This window comes from Aethalodelphis obliquidens, unplaced genomic scaffold, assembly GCF_003676395.1.
Source record: "Aethalodelphis obliquidens isolate GAN/ISIS:26980383/991018 unplaced genomic scaffold, ASM367639v1 scaffold41, whole genome shotgun sequence".
Lineage (NCBI taxonomy): Eukaryota > Metazoa > Chordata > Mammalia > Artiodactyla > Delphinidae > Aethalodelphis > Aethalodelphis obliquidens.
In genome coordinates this window covers 10,930,876-10,948,566 of record NW_020837985.1, presented here as the reverse complement: position 1 = coordinate 10,948,566, position 17,691 = coordinate 10,930,876, and the positions used below count along the sequence as shown (strand labels likewise).

At 44.0% G+C, this 17,691-nt stretch overlaps 1 long non-coding RNA gene across 5 annotated transcripts in view; it reads right to left on the bottom strand.

The window, feature by feature from the left end:
* LOC113633865 (uncharacterized) overlaps positions 1-17,691 on the bottom strand; it is a 300,566-nt gene that overhangs the window by 163,467 nt on the left and 119,408 nt on the right. For all 5 annotated transcript variants that reach the window (XR_003438390.1, XR_003438392.1, XR_003438393.1 and 2 more), the window contains exon 3: positions 12,224-12,294. This is a non-coding gene — a long non-coding RNA (uncharacterized LOC113633865). The remainder of the gene's footprint in view (positions 1-12,223; positions 12,295-17,691) is intronic.

The window sequence follows — 17,691 nt, the reverse complement described above, 5'->3', positions numbered from 1 at the left end:
ACGGTCCTCTTGCGATTATTTCTTCAAAAGACTGAAGAGGCCTTGAGGACTTATATTTTAACCCCTATCTGCCCCTAAAGCAAGATTAGAATTTGGACATTTCCTCTTCTTGGACATTTATTTTCTTCATCTGTTAATAGAGTGGGTTTGACTACATGAATGAGAAAGAAGTAATGTGGTCAAGAGCTCTTGTTACTTATAGCAGACGCAGCAGATGCTGTTTGTTGCTCACCCAGAAGCCGCTCTCCCCACTCTCTCCCTTGCTAACGGACCCACGTTTTCCCCAGCATGACCATATGCCAGGCCCATGTGATGGCCCAGGATGACTCCCAGGATGCTTTGCCAGATGCTCACTTTCCCAGAACCCCTTGCAGCTAGAAGTAGCCATGGAATCCAGTTGTGATGAAGGAAGCACAAAGTCTGAAGAGGAGTTTCTGAGGAAGCTTTTGATTTCCTGGGGAAAGTGACAGACAGGGGAGCTTGCTGGCTCTGCCCCTTCACCTGGACTTCACTGGACTCGTGGTCCTCGGAGCAGCTGCAGACATCTTGGGAAATCCAGGAGGCAACAAGCATGAAGAGAAGACTAAGGGTGGCAGAGGCGAAAGATAGAAGGAGACGGAGTCCTCGATGACATGGCTGACCTGCCTGACCATCCCCAGAAGTGTCTCCTCAGGACCTCTTGTTAAACAAACGTTATATGTCCTCGTGGTTGAAGCAACTAGGTTATTTAAGAATTCTTTAAAGTTACACAAATGCAAACATCTGTTTGCTTTGCCTGGGGCTGGAACTGTATCTATTGATGTGGTCATGGTGATTATCTCCTGCTGATCAGAAGCTCTTATCAGTAGCCGCATGTGCCTTTGAATAATAATAAACAGTGAAATGAATTGCTTTGTAATAAATGCAGTTTGTTTGGTAGACAGAAACCCTTCTAAATGTAGAGCTCCTGAAGGAAGAAGAGAAATATTATAAAGGAATCTTTGGTGGTGAAAGAGAAAAAGAAGGCCACCATTACTGTGCCAGCTACTGTTTGTCACATGCATTCGTTTTTGAGCACTTACTCTATGCCTAGCAGTGTGCAAGGTGGTGGTGCCCATGAACAAGACGGGCAAGGGCTTGCCCTCGTAGGGTTTAGGGACAGTGGTGTGACAGGCTATTCAAGAAGGGATTATTGTGAATATTAATAACACATATACCTTCAAGTTACACTTAAAAGTATGATCATCTGTGGAGACACTAGGTTTAGCAAAGGGAGTATTTGCAAAGTAAAATAAAAATTTCATTTGATTACCAAAAAAGAAGAAGAGATTATAGATGAGATGTAGGTTACAAAAGAGGAAGCAAGGTGCTGTACAGAAGCTCTAACAGCAGAAGGAGCCAACTCCTTGAGAAGGTCAGGAAGGGTCTTGCTAAGGAAGCAACATGTCAGCTGACAGCTAGAAAGTAAGTAAGAGTTAACCTGGAGTGGAGAAGAGAATATAAAATTCCAGAGAGAGGGAAGGCTTAAATTCACTCCTCAGAACAATCCTGTGCTATAATATATGAAGAGAGATTAGCATTTCCATTTGTATCAGTCAGTATAGGCTAGGTTATGCCATGGTAACAAACAATCCAGAAATCTTTAAAGGTTTAAAGCAAAAAAAGTTTATTTCTTACATATCCATCACAGGTGGACAGGGGTTCTGCACACTGTAATTCCTCAGGAACCGAGGCTGATAGAGGTTTCATCTAGATCCATACTTCCACAATCACAGAGACAAGGCAAAGAAAACATGGCAAGCCATGCACTGACTCTAAAGCTTTAACCTAGAAGTGTCAACGTCACTTTTGCACACCTTCATTGGTCAAAGCAAATCACATGATCACAAGTATAATCGCCCTGTAGGAAGGGGCATCAGTGATATATTCTACCCCCCCATTGTACAGATGGAAAAACAGAGGTTTAAAGAGATTCTATGAGGTGTTCAAGGTCACTCAGCTAGGAGGTGGCAGAGCAGAGATTTGGAATCAGGGTTTCCAACTCAGTCTAGAGCACTTTCAGCCAGAGATGAATTGAAATGCCTGGAAAGGCTTGGAAGTCCTATAGCAGATACCCAAGGAGAACACCACACTTCCTGGGCAAATTGGACTCTGCATGCTGGCCCCCCTAAGCAGACTGGTAACCACGGTGCCCATTCAGAGATGTCTCCTTCCAGCCAGCTTGGCCAGCAGAATAGAGAATGTGGGCTCTCCAGCCCATCCTTATTGTTCTGTGGCATTCAACTCTCTTCAATCTGGTGCTTTGAAACTCAAAGATATCTGTGGGTCTGTGCTGCCAGCATGGGCCCCCCACCCCCTCCACAGGCCCCTTCATCTTGGAACAATGGGTTTTTCCAGCATAGAAGGCTGCCGTCACCACCTCAGCTTGTTCCCAGTGTGGTTTCTGGCTTCTCACCTCCTCAAGGATGAACTACCACTTCAGTTTCTCAATCCTAGCAGCATCTTCTTGGTCTCTGTCTCTGATCCAAGTCCAGACCAGGTAACAGTCACACACACACACACTTTAGACATTTGTGAGGCTTACAAGCCGTGATCTTGGCTAGTCCGCATGTGTGGTGGCGAATTGTTTCCTCCTCTAAATGTAGTCAAGGATAATCAAAATATCTAAGGAACGCCTGTGAGACTTGAGTGACCCTTTTAAGATAGCATGAAGGACACTTTAAAAGCTATTGAAGTAAATTCTGTTTCTGAAATAAACTCAGTATTGCATCCTGCATCCAGTCGGTCAGAAAATTCTATTGGATCTGCCTTCAAAATGCATCCACAGTCTGACTGCATCCCACTAGCCCTCAGACCAAACCCGGGTCCAGGCCACCATCCTCTCCCCAGTGGACTCCTTGTCTCTTCCTGTCTTTGCTCCCCTGTAGTCAATTCTCCCCATTGATTCAAATCATCAGATGGAGAGAGTCATTTTTCTGCTGCAAACCTCTGCATGGTTTCCATCTCCATGAGAGTGGAAGCTGCCGTCAGTAGAGTGCCATGCTGGCCTCTCGTGATCTGTCCCCGTGGTGTCTCTGGCCTCCTCTCCCGACACTCTCCTCTCTCTCACCCCCCAGCCGCGCTGGCAGCTGGCGTCCTGGCTGACCTTGAACACTCCAGGCCCCGCCCTGCCAGGGCCGAGGGGCCTATGCATTCATTCCTTTTTCTGTCACATTCTCCCAGGTGCATGGTGCACACCTCACCTCTGAGCCTTTGCACACATGCCGCCTTCTCTGTGGGGGGGTGCCTGTCCCCCCCCCCGCCTGCTTAAAATTGAACCACTAACCCCATCTAGCCCAGCCTTATGCTCCCTACCCTTTCTCTGCTTTGTTTTTCTCCATTGCACTTGTCACCATCCAACATATACTATGTCTGTTATATAGTTTATAATATGTCTCTGCCCATTCGAACGAAAGGTCTATGAGGACAGAGCTGTTTGTCCCTTTTTATTCACGGCTGTAATAACACTGATCATGGAACAGTGCCAGGCACACAGTCGGAGCTCTGTGAATATTTGTTAAATAAAGGAATTCCATGAGAACCTTACGGCAGATCACCTTAACCATGACCCTTCCTGAGCCAGAAAAGAAAGAACACTGCAGTCTCTCCAGCAATGGGATGCACAGGCTTTGGAGGGAAGGAGAGCTGTGTTCGAATCCTGGCTCTGGTACTTGCTGCATGAGATGCTAAGGGAAAGTTACCTAATACCTCTGAGCTACCACGTCTCTGCAAAATGAGACATCATTTCTCGAGGGTGTTCTGAGGAATAAACGAGATGATGCATGTGGAGCATGTAACACAGTGTCTGGCCCGGAACGCACACTTGGGAACTGGCAGCATCGCTTCCTAATTATCGCACGACAATGTCGAGATGCCACACAGCCAGCGGCTCTCTCACTTGCCCAGCGCTGGCTCCGGCAAGCTGGTCTCGCAGCCCTTGACATTCAAGCTTTGCCTCCACAAAGTTACAAATTGTCGTTAAGACAGGGATCTTCAGGGATTCTGACAAACAGTCAAAATCACATGGTTAAGTTTCAAACACCAAGGTTTCCTGAAATATTCATTCACATTGGAAAAAGAAGCAATGCAGTGGAAAATGATGAGAAAGACTCGAAGGAGATTTGTAGAATTAAACAATTTCAACTAGCAGGGTCCATGCAGAATGTCCATTCCTGACCCAGATGCACAGATTCCCCAAAGAGTCCAGCAGGGTCTGGACAAGTGAGGTCCCCCAGGCCCGTAACTCTGGGAGAGAGCATGTCCTTGAATCGTGTGCCCTAAGCGCCCAGCTTGCCTCTAGTCCCAGCCCTACCGGCCAGTAGGCAAAGAATCACGGGTGAGGTGGGCTAGAAAACTGCCAGTGTGCTCTCACAGTGCCCCTGCTGGGACGATAAACTACAGAAGCTCTAGCTAATCTCTCTCTTCTCTTTCTTTGGTTGAAGCCTGCACTATTCATAGGGTGCAAGACCCCCCAGGTTCCATCCCAGCTCACAGCGTACATCTGGATCAGCAGTGGCCACTCAACTTCAGATTGGCCACATGTGCACAACCTGCCCTCGACCAGGGTAGACCAGACGCCCCAGCTGCCGTCCTGTGTATGAAATATCGCAGACCTAACCCCTGGAAACCCCTCTCCCTCAGCAGCGGCACATGTTTAAATTGCAACCTGCCTCTTGCCCTTCTGTGAGCCGGTCCAGCACCCACATGCCTGGCAAAGCTGTGACTCTTCTGTCACTGCTGTGTTGGAGTTTTCAGAGGCACAATGAGGCCAGCAGATCAGCAGCTAGGTCAAGCGTAAGGTTCACGGGAACGTGCATGGGCTTGAATGCCAGATGCCCTGCGATTAGTACACTGACTCTACTCTCACTGGCTCTGGGTTTGTAGACAAATCTAGCTGCTTCCCTTTCCTTATGAGGAAAGGCAGTGTTGAACACAGTTCAGGGCTGTTATGAAGAAAAGAAACAGTGTATACAAGAGCTTGGTACAGAGAGGACAATTGTAGCATTTTTATTATCTTCTAAAATATCTTTGCTTCTATCCCCTCTTCTCCATCTGGTACTTGGACTATGGCAGTATCCACCCTGGGGGGCTCCCTGCCTGTAGGCTTGCCCCTTCCCATCCTTCCTCCAATGCGGCCAAAGAGATGTTGCTTAAAATCTAGACACAATTATGCTACTTTCCTGCATAAATCTCCACAACAGATAGTAGAACGCACTTTGTGAGTGCATATGAAGAAGTGGACATTGACAGAGAAAGCAGAGCAGAGCTGAGGGAACCTAGTTTTCTAAATACCTTCCAAGGACTTGCCCTCATGGGTCACTGCCAGAGCTTGCCACAATTCTATCTTCCATGGATTATTTGATTCAACAAGCATCCACTGAGCACTTCTTCCACGGGAAACACTGCACTAGGTGCTGAGAATACAGCCAGCCCCCAGATAGTTCACAGTTTCAGTTACTCCAGGTCAGAAAATATTAAATGGAAAATTCCAGAAGTAAACAATTCGTCAGTTTTAAATTGCATGCCATTCTGAGTAGGGTGATGAAACCTTCCTCATTCCCAATCTGCCCCACCTGGATCCCCACCCACAGGCATCGTCTGCTCCTGACGTCCAGCCATTGCCATCATCCATGATCCGGGGTCACCGGGAGCAGATGATCCCCTCTCCGACGTATCGTATCGTCAGAAGGTCAGTAGCAGCCTAAGGCTGCATCACAGTGCCTACATCATTCACCTCACTTCCTCTCATCCTGTAGGTATCTTATCATCTCACGTCATCATCAGAAAAAGAAGGGTTAGGGGACTTCCCTGGCGGTCCAGTGGTTAAGACTCTGCGCTTCCACTGCAGGGGGCACGAGTTCCACCCCTGGTTAGGGAACTAAGACCCCGCATGGAAAAACACAAAACAAAACAAAAAGAGCAAGGAAGTGAGTAGAATACAATATTTTGAGAGAGAGACCACATTCACATAAATTTTACTATAGTATATATATTGTTATAAATGTTCCATTTTATTAATAGTTATTGTTGTTAATCTCTCAGTGTGCCTAATTTATAAATTAAACTTTATCACTGACATGTATGTATACGAAAAAACATAGTATATATAGAGTTCAGTGCTATGCCCGGTTTCAGGAATCCTCTGAGGGCCTTGGAAAGTGTCCCTGCAGATAAGGGGGGCTACTGTACAGAAGTGAGGAAGGTAAATTCCCTGTCCCCAAAGTGTAAGAGCCTAGAGGTCCACAGGTAAATGTCGAGGTGCCCTGAGGCATCACAACTGTAACAGATTAGGAGCTCAGCGGAGGGGGTCGGTCAATCCACTAGGGATGTTCAAAAAGCATCTTCATGGAGGTGATGCTCTGTGGTTGTAGGATAACGTCAGCCCCCTCCTTGAGAAAGCAAAAGGTTCATCAGAAATGTGTCTTCCTCGAAGAAGAGAATCAGCTTTTAATTAAAAGGAGCCTGTGAGGCGAATCACTTGGATTAAAAGGACTTTGTTATTCAGATGCTGGGCTGTAAAATGTTTTAGGGTACGTTGATAAGGAAGCAAGAAATGCTTTTGCATTTTCTAAACCTAAAGCAACAGGGAACCCTGCTGCTATTTCAGCACACTCGATCTGTGAAGGGTGGATTAACAGGTGTTCCCACACAGAGAGAACAGGGTGGTCATTAGTTCTGAAACCCCAGGGTTACTCAGAAGCCTCCTTCGCATTTGCTAAACTCTCAGCTCCGGAGCACCAGCCCCCAGAGCTCTCTCAGAAGGTCAGTAGCAGCCTAAGGCTGCAGCAGGAATGGGCTGGGGTCAGGCTTTCACACTTCCAGCAAAGTCCCCAAGGCTTTCCAAGGCAAAAGGTGCACAGGTCACACTTTGAGAACTCTGGAAGAGGGGGAAGGTGTAGCATGGATGACAGCAAGGCTGTGTGGGATCACACTGGTGTCTTCAAGGACTGGCAAACAGTTCCAAATGGGAGGCCAGGGAGTTCAAGCTGGAGACCACAGCTGGGGGTGGGGTGGAGGGGACCTGGGAGCCTCCACGGAAGAGAATGGAAAAGATGCCTCTAAAGAGATATGGGAACATATGTATACATATAACTGATTCATTTTGTTGTAAAGCAGAAACTAACACACCATTGTAAAGCAATTATACTCCAATAAAGATGTTAAAAATAAATAAATAAATAAATTTAATGCCGAGCAGTGTGGTTCAGCAGCTTCCCGGGAGGGGTGGGGTCTCCCCTACAGCCACAGTACATCACCCCTCCCCCAGCAGAGTTCAGATCCCAGATCCCGTGAGGTTTCTTGCTCACTTTTTTTTTTTTAACATCTTTATTGGAGTATAATTGCTTTACAATGGTGTGTTAGTTTCTGCTTTATAACAAAGTGAATCAGTTATACATATACATATGTCCCCATATCTCTTCCCTCTTGCATCTCCCTCCCTCCCACCGCCCCCCCATCTTGCTAACTCTGGAGGCCCACATTGTCACAGAAATGTATGTGGTTATTCTGAATCAGAAGCCTCTCTCCCTTCCAGCCCTCCACAGCCCTCTTTCCCTGGATCGATGGGATTAGAAACGGCTGATTTAATTAGTCCAGATGCAGCTTCACTTTATTACTTTCTCATTTACAGTGAAATAATGGGGAGCAAGCAAAAGGAATTTGTCATTATCTAAGGAACCGACAGGGCTGCTGAGGATGCCAATTTCTCGACTGAGCTGCAGCCCTTAGCTTGAGGCAGACCAAGGAAGTCACTGCCTTTCCAGGAAAATCAGGATTTGTGACAGTTTGTGGAGTCCCAGGACCTCAGTGTTTCTAATAATCACCCGAGGGACCTGAGCGGGAAATCTGCTTCTGCTGCTTTCTGTGTGACGATCGACAGGTCGCTGACCTCGCTGACTGAACCTCCAACGCATCTCTGCATTTGAATCACCTCTGGAGAATTTCTACATCAGGATCCCAGTGATGGTGATTCTTTGGGTCTGTGGGGGGCCCAGAAATCCGCCTCCTTAGACGAAGTTCAGGTGATTCTGATGCACGCTGACACTGAGAGCTCCTCAACTGTGCATATACAGCCTTTGGTCCCAATGGACCACCCTGACCTCATTGCTTATACTCACCCTCACATACATCATAGGTGTTGGCTGCAGAGAAATTCTCACCAGTGTCCAAAGGCCCCATCTCTCCCCACTTCCACCTACACATGCTATCCCCCCTGCCGAGGGTTTCCTTTTCCTTCTCCACCACCACTTCTTTCTCCAAATGGCAAACTCTTCCTCCCTATAAAAGCCCCAAGCAAGTATTACCACCTCCATAAATCTCACCCTGATTCTCAGAGACAGACCCTCTCACACTGTCCCCTGTGCACACAGAGCATTTTGTACAGCTCTTCGTAAGAGTACACATTGAATTACATATACTTTTTTCAAGTCTTCACCCAAAACAGATCATGAGATCATTGGAATTATATTCTGTTCATTCCAGTATTCCCCAGAACCCAGAAAAGTGTCTGACACCCAGTGGGTATTCAAAACATGTATGGCTGATGAGAGAATCAATCAATCAGTCAATCAGTCAATTCATTGTGAGCCAATCTCATTGTCTATGAAGCCCCAGCTCTCAGCTTAGGAATGATAAAATGTATAGCTGTCTAAGTGATGTGATTTCAGAGAGATCAATAACTCACTCGATGCCCCAAAATAGCTTCCCTCAAATCCTGTTATGGTGCATGAAATTCTCACCATTAGTTTATACTCATTTAATTCAACAAATATTGATTTTGACAAGAACTGTACGAGATCAACTTGAAATTGTAGTTGGACCCTGTCTAGCATCATCTGAGAGAAGCATTGGAGAGCTACTCTTCATACGGAGGCAAATACTTAACCGTGGAAGGTTTTCAGGAAGAGTTTCTGGCTCTTGGAGAATTGGTGGCCCTACTTTCTGAAAGAAGGGACAGCATGGGAGGAGGAACAGATGAAGTGGGTAAAGGGGATAAGGAGTTCACTTAGGGGCATCACTTGGGGAATCTATGGTACGTTCTCGGAGAAGGTGGCTGGTAGGTGATAAGATACAAGCCTCTGCAGCTCAGAGGAAAAGTGTCCTGGGATTTTATGATTGAGGGAGTCACCCAAGCATAGGCAGGTCCAGAGCATGCGATGGAGTAGATGACATCACACAAGGAAAGGCTTCAGCATAAGAAGGAAAGACAGCCAAGGACCAAATATAGGGAAGATCTCATAGTGGAGAGAACTTAAGGCACCTGACATCTGGCTAAGCTCTTAAGTATAATATCATCATCTTGCTCGATTACCATTTGCTGAATGAATGAATAAATAAAGTGAATGGATGAATTTTGTGCTGTAAATACTATCATTTCCATTTTCTTTTTATTTATTTATTTTTTATCTATTTTTTTAATGGAAGTATAGTTGATTTACAATGTTGTGTAAGTTTCAGGTGTACAGCAAAGTGATTCAGTTATATATATATCTATTCTTTTTCAGACTCTTTTCCCATATAGGTTATTACAGAATATTGAGTATAGGTCCCTTCGCTGTACAGTAGGTTCTTGTTATTATTTCCATTTTCTTGGCAGGGCAACTAGAGCTTAGGGAACAAAATGACTTAACCGAGATTATACAACAGAGGCAGAGCAGAAATTCAAACTTAGTTTTGTCTGACTTATTCCTTTCTTCTTTACTGCCTTCCTTTGTGTTAAATAGATATTTTCTAACCTAATTCTCCTTAAAATCCAGCTCAGGATTACCTCCACACGGAAGCCTTCCCTGACTCTGTCTTTAATCTAGCCCATGACCAAATTGGAAGACTTTTCCTGGGTTCCCACTGCCAAAGCAGAAACAACTCCAGACTACCAGCTACTCAAGGGCAGTCATCATTCCTTAGCTGTCACTACATCCTCATGTGGAGCTTAGCACATAAAGGACTTCAATAAATGTTTATTTAGGGGTAAAGATTGGAAGTAAATAGACAATTACAATTTTGTGTGCTTAGTGCTAAGATGAAAAAAGCACAAGGTACTGAAGGACCCCGGGGAAAATGGTCCCAACTCAGACTCGGGGTCAGGGCAGCCTACCTAGGGCACAACAGATGAATAGGAGTTAGTCAATCAGGAAAGAGGGGATAATATACTAGGAAGATGGATCTAATATAATGTTTCCCAAAATAGGGAGTATGTGCCACCAGAGGAGACAATTTTAGGTAGTGTGGGGAGAATCTTTCTTTTTTTATTTCAATAGTTATACATTTATTTTCCTGTGCATTAGAAAAAGAAATATGCATACACACATACACATGTGTTCAGTACATTAAACCCATGCTTTTGCACCTATAGTAGTTAAGGTAAAACCTACTTTTTAAGTAACAGTTAATCTTTAAAATAAATATTAACAAAATAATGGTACAGGTGGTACCGGACTATGGCAAAACTGTGAAGGTGATACTTGAGTACCTGGAGCTTTGGAAACACTGAGCAAAGGCAGGGAGGTGTGAAACAGCACGAAGCAGGTAAGCGCTACAGGCAATTTACACAGATGGAATCGTAAACTAGATAGGGGAGTGCTGTGCAGACAGTTCTGGGTGCATTGGAAGGGACCACATCATGCAAGCCTTCAAACACTTGCCAAATAGCTTGGGATTTCTCCTGAGAGCAGAGCAACAGGGAGAGGACAGAGTCAAGGAAGTTGCCAGGATTTTTGTTTAAGCAAAAGGGACACTCAGTCCCACACTTCAAGAGTCTTGAGAAACGCCTGCCAGCTCAAACAATCAGAGATGCAAGCCAAGATAAACCTACAGTGATGTTCATTGTAGCATCATCTACGATGGCAAGAAACTACAAACAAGCTAAATGTGGGACAAAAGATTGAGTACAAAGCAGCAGATCCATGCATGAAGGGTGCAGACATCAAAGTTGTTTTCAAAAATATACAATAACGTGGGAGAAATGTTCACACACAAAGTTACGTGAAAGATCTAGATACAAGTCTGTATATTCGGCAGGATATATACATCCATATTCATTACAGGAAAAAACCTGGAAGGATATACACACACAAATACACACATATATATTACAAATATAACAGCGTTTAGAACTGATGATACGCTTATAATTTTTTTAAACTTTCAGATTCTCTAAAATTTCTACCACAAATAGTATTTCATTTATTTATTTTTCTTTCATTTCTTTGATTTATTTTTATTCAGGGGGAAAAAAAAGCTGTTTTTAAGAAGAAAAAGACATTTTCACCAAGGTGGTGCCGAAAGAAAGCCCTTGCTCTCCAAAATGGAGCCCAAAGCAAAGCTCCGAAGGCCAAGAAAGCAGTGATAAAAGGCGTCCACTCAAAAAAAAAAAACAAAACCCACATGTCACCCACATTCCATCAGATAAAGACCCGGCAGCTCTCAAGGAAGCCCAAGTTTAAAAAAGCCCCTCCGAGAAAACCGTAATTCAAAAAGAGTCACGTACCACAATGTTCATTGCAGCTCTATTTACAATAGCCAGGTCATGGAAGCAACCTAAGTGTCCATCAACAGATGAACGGATAAAGAAGATGTGGCACATATATACAATGGAATATTACTCAGCCATAAAAGGGAACAAAATTGAGTTATTTGTAGTGAGGTGGATGGACCTAGAGTCTGTCATACAGAATGAAGTAAGTCAGAAAGAGAAAAACAAATACCGTATGCTAACACATATATATGGAATCTAAAAAAAAAATAAAAAATGGTCGTGAAGAACCTAGGGGCAAGACGGGAATAAAGACACAGATCTACTAGAGAATGGACTTGAGGATACAAGGAGGGGGAAAGGTAAGCTGGGACCAAGTGAGAGAGTGGCATGGACATATATACACTACCAAACGTAAAATAGATAGCTAGTGAGAAGCAGCTGCACAGGGAGATCAGCTCGGTGCTTTGTGACCACCTAGAGGGGTGGGACAGGGGTGGTGGGATAGGTAGGGTGGGAGGGAGGGAGACGCAAGAGGCAGGAGATATGGGGACATATGTATATGTATAACTGATTCACTTTGTTATACAGCAGAAACTAACACACCATTGTAAAGCAATTATACTCCAATAAAGATGTTTTTAAAAAAAGGAGGGGAAAATGGATACTACTTAACAAAAATCTCTAAGGACAAATACAAAACTAACGTAGGGCTGATGTTCAGCTGGTTCTTACCGTAACAGCCAGGCACGTTGTCTGTTCTGTTCAGTTGTTCAGTCTGTTGGTAAATATTTCGAATATGACTCCTGAAAATAATCAAACAGATTCATTGCTGTAGTGGATAGAAAATGGATGGATGGGGTTCAAAGGTACTATGTAGACTTTTTATAAATCTTGATATTTAATCACCGTGTTCCTCTTCAAAATAAATTAAACAAGTTTTTAAACAAAAATAAATAAATAAATAAAATTTTTAAAAAACTAAAAAGCCCCTCCGAGAGGAACAAACTCAACCATTATTCTATCATCAAACTCCCCTGACGACGGAGTCAGCCATGAACAAAATCAAAGACAACTACATGCTCACGTCCACTGCAGACATCCAGGCCAACAAGCACCAGCCCAAACCAGCTGTGATAAAGCTCGATGACCTTGACAAGCCAGGGTCAACCTCTTGATTGGGCCTGACGGAGCGAAGAGGAGGACATTCGATTGGCCCTGGATGCTTGGGGTGTTATCACCAAAACTGGGATCATCTAACCTGGCTTTGTCATCTCCAAAGACAAAGAAGAAAAAGGAAGTCACAGAGGACTATTCGCTGTTGCCCCTGTAATAATCTCCCCAGGAAAACGAAAAAAGAACGGATCTTGTCACTAATTTTAAAAATCAGAGGATGTGTTCAAATTCCCTTTTATAGTCACTATCCTTCTGTCTCCTGCCGGCTGAGTGCTGATACAAGGCACTGGGCTTTTGTTCCTGTAATACTGAGCTTGTCTTCATCAATAACAGTGTGCCAGAACCTTTTTCTGAATCAAAACTGGGGCCATGGAAGAGGAGGATTTCTGATTAGGCCCTAGTGTTTGTCCTGTACAAATGAACTTTCCAAGTGGGACAGAGAGAGACAAAATGAGAATACAGTAGAAGGGAAAAAACTATCTTCTTTATACTCCAGCTAATTATTTTAATCATCTGATCCTACTTAAGTAATGAACTAAAGTGGAGTTAAGGCTTTTGTATTTGTACTTTTTTAATGTTGTCCGTTTCCTCTTCATTCATTACTTGAATCGTAGAATCTCAGGGTTGTGAGAGGCCCACAAGCTCATCTAGTTCAATCCTTTCATTTTGCAGAAGGGAAACCAAGGCTCAGTGCTGGACTGATTAAGAATTTAGTAAAGGAAATAGTACAAAGACAAGAATGGGGAGGAACAGCCGGGATACAGTGAAAACTATGATACAGTTTGAAATAAAGCAGAATTCCAATATTCCTTAGCCATGCAACCTTCATAAATACCTTACTGCCACTGAGACTGAACTCTACAAATATAAATGGAGATAATATCACCCACTGAGTGAAGGTCTGGAAAATAGTGGGCCAGGGCTGGGCGTACAGTTGGGTCTCGATATTGGCCACATGCCGTACAACGCATGTGACACACACATGTCATACGTCATTGCACGTTGAACGTGAGGTCAGGAGTTGCAATTATCATCCCCTTGTTACAGACTAAGAAGCCAAGTTTACACAGCTAGAAAGTGGCGGAGTCAGTATTCACACACAATCACAAAATCAGGAACAGGAGCTGTTAAATGCTATTATACCCTCAGTAAGTCCTACTTCTTTATACTGATTTTAAATCAGTAGTGAAAGCACTACAAAAACTGCCAAGTGCTGAGAATTTAAGGAATGACCATTTTTTTTCAAAATATCCAAAGTGGTGGAGGTCCTTCTCAGAGTCAAAATCGATCTGAATCAGCAGTTTCATCTCTAGAATGCTCTGCTAAGTGATAACTCAGGCTCATTTCAAGTCGTTTCTCAAGGTTATTTGATTATAGTTCCGAACATACAGATCATCTGATTGCCTTGGCATAAGTACACGCAGGACCGACAAGGTCCTGGGTATGAAGTAGAAAAATGTAAATCCTAGAGACAGCTGCAGCATTAGCAGTCTGGAACCCCGCAGTCCTACTGCTGACTCCACCACTTACAGCCCTCGTGACCAAGGACACGCTCATCAACCGTGCTGAAGCTCAGTTTCTGCATCCATAAAATGAGGACTGATACTGAAAAAAGGCAACATAGTATTGTCCCATGTGCCTTAGCCAGATACTGACAAATTTAAATTGGAAGTTCAAGATTCTCTGGTCCAGGGGTCACAAACGCAAATGCCTATAGGTGCTGGGCAGATAATAAAATGAGTGAAACAAACTTAGTGTTAGACAATAGGGAGTGGTGGGGATTGTGGTGAACTAAGGATGCTCACTGAGAGAACTGCTGAATTCCAGCTTTGCACGGAAATAGGGGCTCAGGAATTCTAGATTTCTCCCATTATCAATGGAAGGCAGAAATTTCTTTTTTTTTTTTACATTTTTATTGAAGTATAGATGATTAACAAGGTTGTGTTAGTTTTAGGTGCAGCAAAGTGAATCAGTTATACATATACATGTATCCACTCTTTTTTAGACTCTTTTCCCATATAGGCCATTAGAGTATTGAGTAGGGTTCCCTGTGCTATACAGTAGGTCCTTATCAGTTACCTATTTTATAGATAGTAGTGTGTATATGTCAATCCCAATCTTCCAGTTTATCCCTCCCCCACCGTTAACCATAAGATTGTTTTCTACATCTGTAACTCTATTTCTGTTTTGTAAGTAAGTTCATTTGTGCCATTTTTTTAGCTTCCGCATCTAAGCAATATCATACAATATTTGTCCTTCTCTATCTGACTTACTCACTCAGTATGACAATCTCTAGGCCCATCCATGTTGCTGCAAATGGCATTATTTCATTCCTTTTTATGGCTGAGTAATATTCCATCATATATACGTACCACAACACCTTTATCCATTCCTCTGTCGATGGACATTTAGGTTGCTTCCGTGTCCTGGCTATTGTAAATAGTGCTGCAATGAACACTGGGGTGTATGTATAAAAGCTATTCTGAGTTTTAAATGCTGATAATTAAAGTATTTTAGGGACCATATAGGCCAAACAGACATTTGTGAGGGCTAGATTTGTCCCTTGGGCCGATGGTTCATGACCTTTGAGTCTAACCCATCTCCCTCCCAACCCAGCCAAGGACACTGAGATTCTGTGAGGTGAAGAGTGGCCTGTCACCACCAGGACCAGAATCCACATGTCCTGTCACCCAGTTCTGGGCTTTTCCATAGCAGAGCTGCTTCTTTGATTCTCTGGAGTGGACTGGAAAAGGGAGATTACAAATTCAACACAGCAGCAAGAAAACTCAGATGGCCCACCCTCCTCCCTGGACAGGTCATTTGGTCAGAGTACAAGGCAGAAAAGAGATGATTTGCTTCCCGGTCTTCTGACTGTGAGGTAAGTAGTGGGAGGAAAGGAACACTGGACTCATGTCAAGGTTCAGAGAGATTTCATTCTCTTTCAGACACTGATGTATCTGCATATTCATAAAGTCTCAATCATTATTCTAATAATGCCCACCATTGCTGCTCTATTTTCTCAGGTGTTACCTCTTATCTGCTGAGCAAAGAATACCCCCAAAGGGCTGTACTTCTTCCTCCCCCAGAAAGATAGGCTGTTGCCAAGAGAACCAGCTTCAAAAGTCAGAACCATGGAGAACAGAAGGCATCAGGTTACACAGAAACAATTATGCCCAAGACCCTAATTGGATTATTAGCAGCCCCAAATTCAGCTTTAAGCAATTATCTACTCCACGCCTATGAAAAAATAAAGCACAAGCCATTTCTTGACTGTCCTTCCTAGCGAAGGAGAGGAAAAGATTCTTCTTGCAATGTGCGGAAGAGTTTCTACTAATGAGGCAGAAAACAATTCTTGGAAGAAAAAAATTGCATATATCCACACAACCCATTGGTGACTCTTCTTCCATTATTAAAAGGTTTTTTAAAAAATTGAAGAAAGCAAGTAATTTAAATCTCTATTCATAGCCCAGTTATATTTCTGTATCAAGGTCTGCAAAAGATCAGATAATCCTTTTCAAATTTCCCAGATGACTTCTTATCTCCTGTGAATCACCAAAGCTTCAGTTCAAGACAGCATGGAAGGATTTCAGACCACCCATATGTCAGTCCCTGTGCTGGCTCCAGAGGTGAGGAGGACTGATTGGTAAGACCTCAAGGAGCTGAGTCTCCTGAGCTCAGAGCTTAGGGGTGAAGAAGCTGACACCAAACCAGCTCATCACAGGACAATGCAACACATGTGAATCTGAATGTCTACACCAAGTTCTGTGGAAACAGAGGATCAAACAACTAGCAGTATCTGGGAAAGTCAAGGGAGGCTGCATGGAAGAGGCGACATTTATGGTCATTGAAGGATGAGTAGGAGTTTGCCAAAGAGACAAGGTAGTAGATTGTCATCATGAGCAGAGAAGACAAGTAATATATGGTCACAGGTGTGAAAATCCTTCAGGAGACCCTGTGCAGTTGGTGATGGGGTCCTCTGGTGCACAGGGTGGAGCGCAGCACCTGTGATTTTCTGCAAAGTGCTTTCACCTCATTATTTTATTTTATCCTTAAAATAGCCCAGAGCCCATGAGGCCAGGACTTGTAAAGAGCCAGGCTCTGGGGTGAATACTTGGCATTTATCATTTAATTTAATCTTCCCATCGGGGCTTTGCAGGGGCTATCCTTCCTATCCCCATTTTGCAGACCAGATTCCAAGGCGGCAGGCCATTAGTTACCTGCCCCAGGTCAAAGCAGGAGAGATGGGATTCAGACCCAGGCACTGTGGTTCCAAGCGCCACACTCTTCACCATGCACCTGCCGCCCATGTGATTCAGGTGGTTAAAAACTAACCACAAAGGCACAGAGAATACAAGGCAGGGTCCGAACTGTGGGGCTGGATCTTCACCTCCAGCATTCCGGCTCTCTCTACTCCTCGTGTGGCCCAAGGTGATCAGTTTCTAGCAAACCCACACAGCCTACAGTCTCTATGGAGAACAAGAGTTTGGGCAAATAGGCACCAGATACCACTGGTGGCTGTGACCTTTCAAATCACTGGCTTTTCTTCCTTCCCTGCACATAGGCCTGGGGATTACATATCAACCAGCACAGCAGCTCTGCTGGAAATTCTCCTTGTCAACTTATTAGAGCCACCCTCAGACATGAACTGATACAGTTTCCCCAGGACGTTTTAATTTAATTATTTATTCCAAACCTTGGCCTCACCCTCCCCCCGTCACACACACCAGCACCACCCATCTCTAAACCTCTTAAAAGTGGAAGATGGGCCAACTCAGAAGCAGAGGGTGAATTTGAATCCCAACTTCGCATTTTATTAACATCTCAGGAATGGAGATCTCTTGGCTATAAAATGGGATTTCTCCATTCAACACATATTTATTGGGGACCTACAATGTGCCAGACACGTAGAATTCACGGTCGGCAAAATGAACCTATTCCTGCCTCATAGAATCTACAACCTAGCAAGAAAGAAAAGCAATGAAATCAATCACTGTGATCAATTTGATAAGCATTCAGTCAGAGGAAGC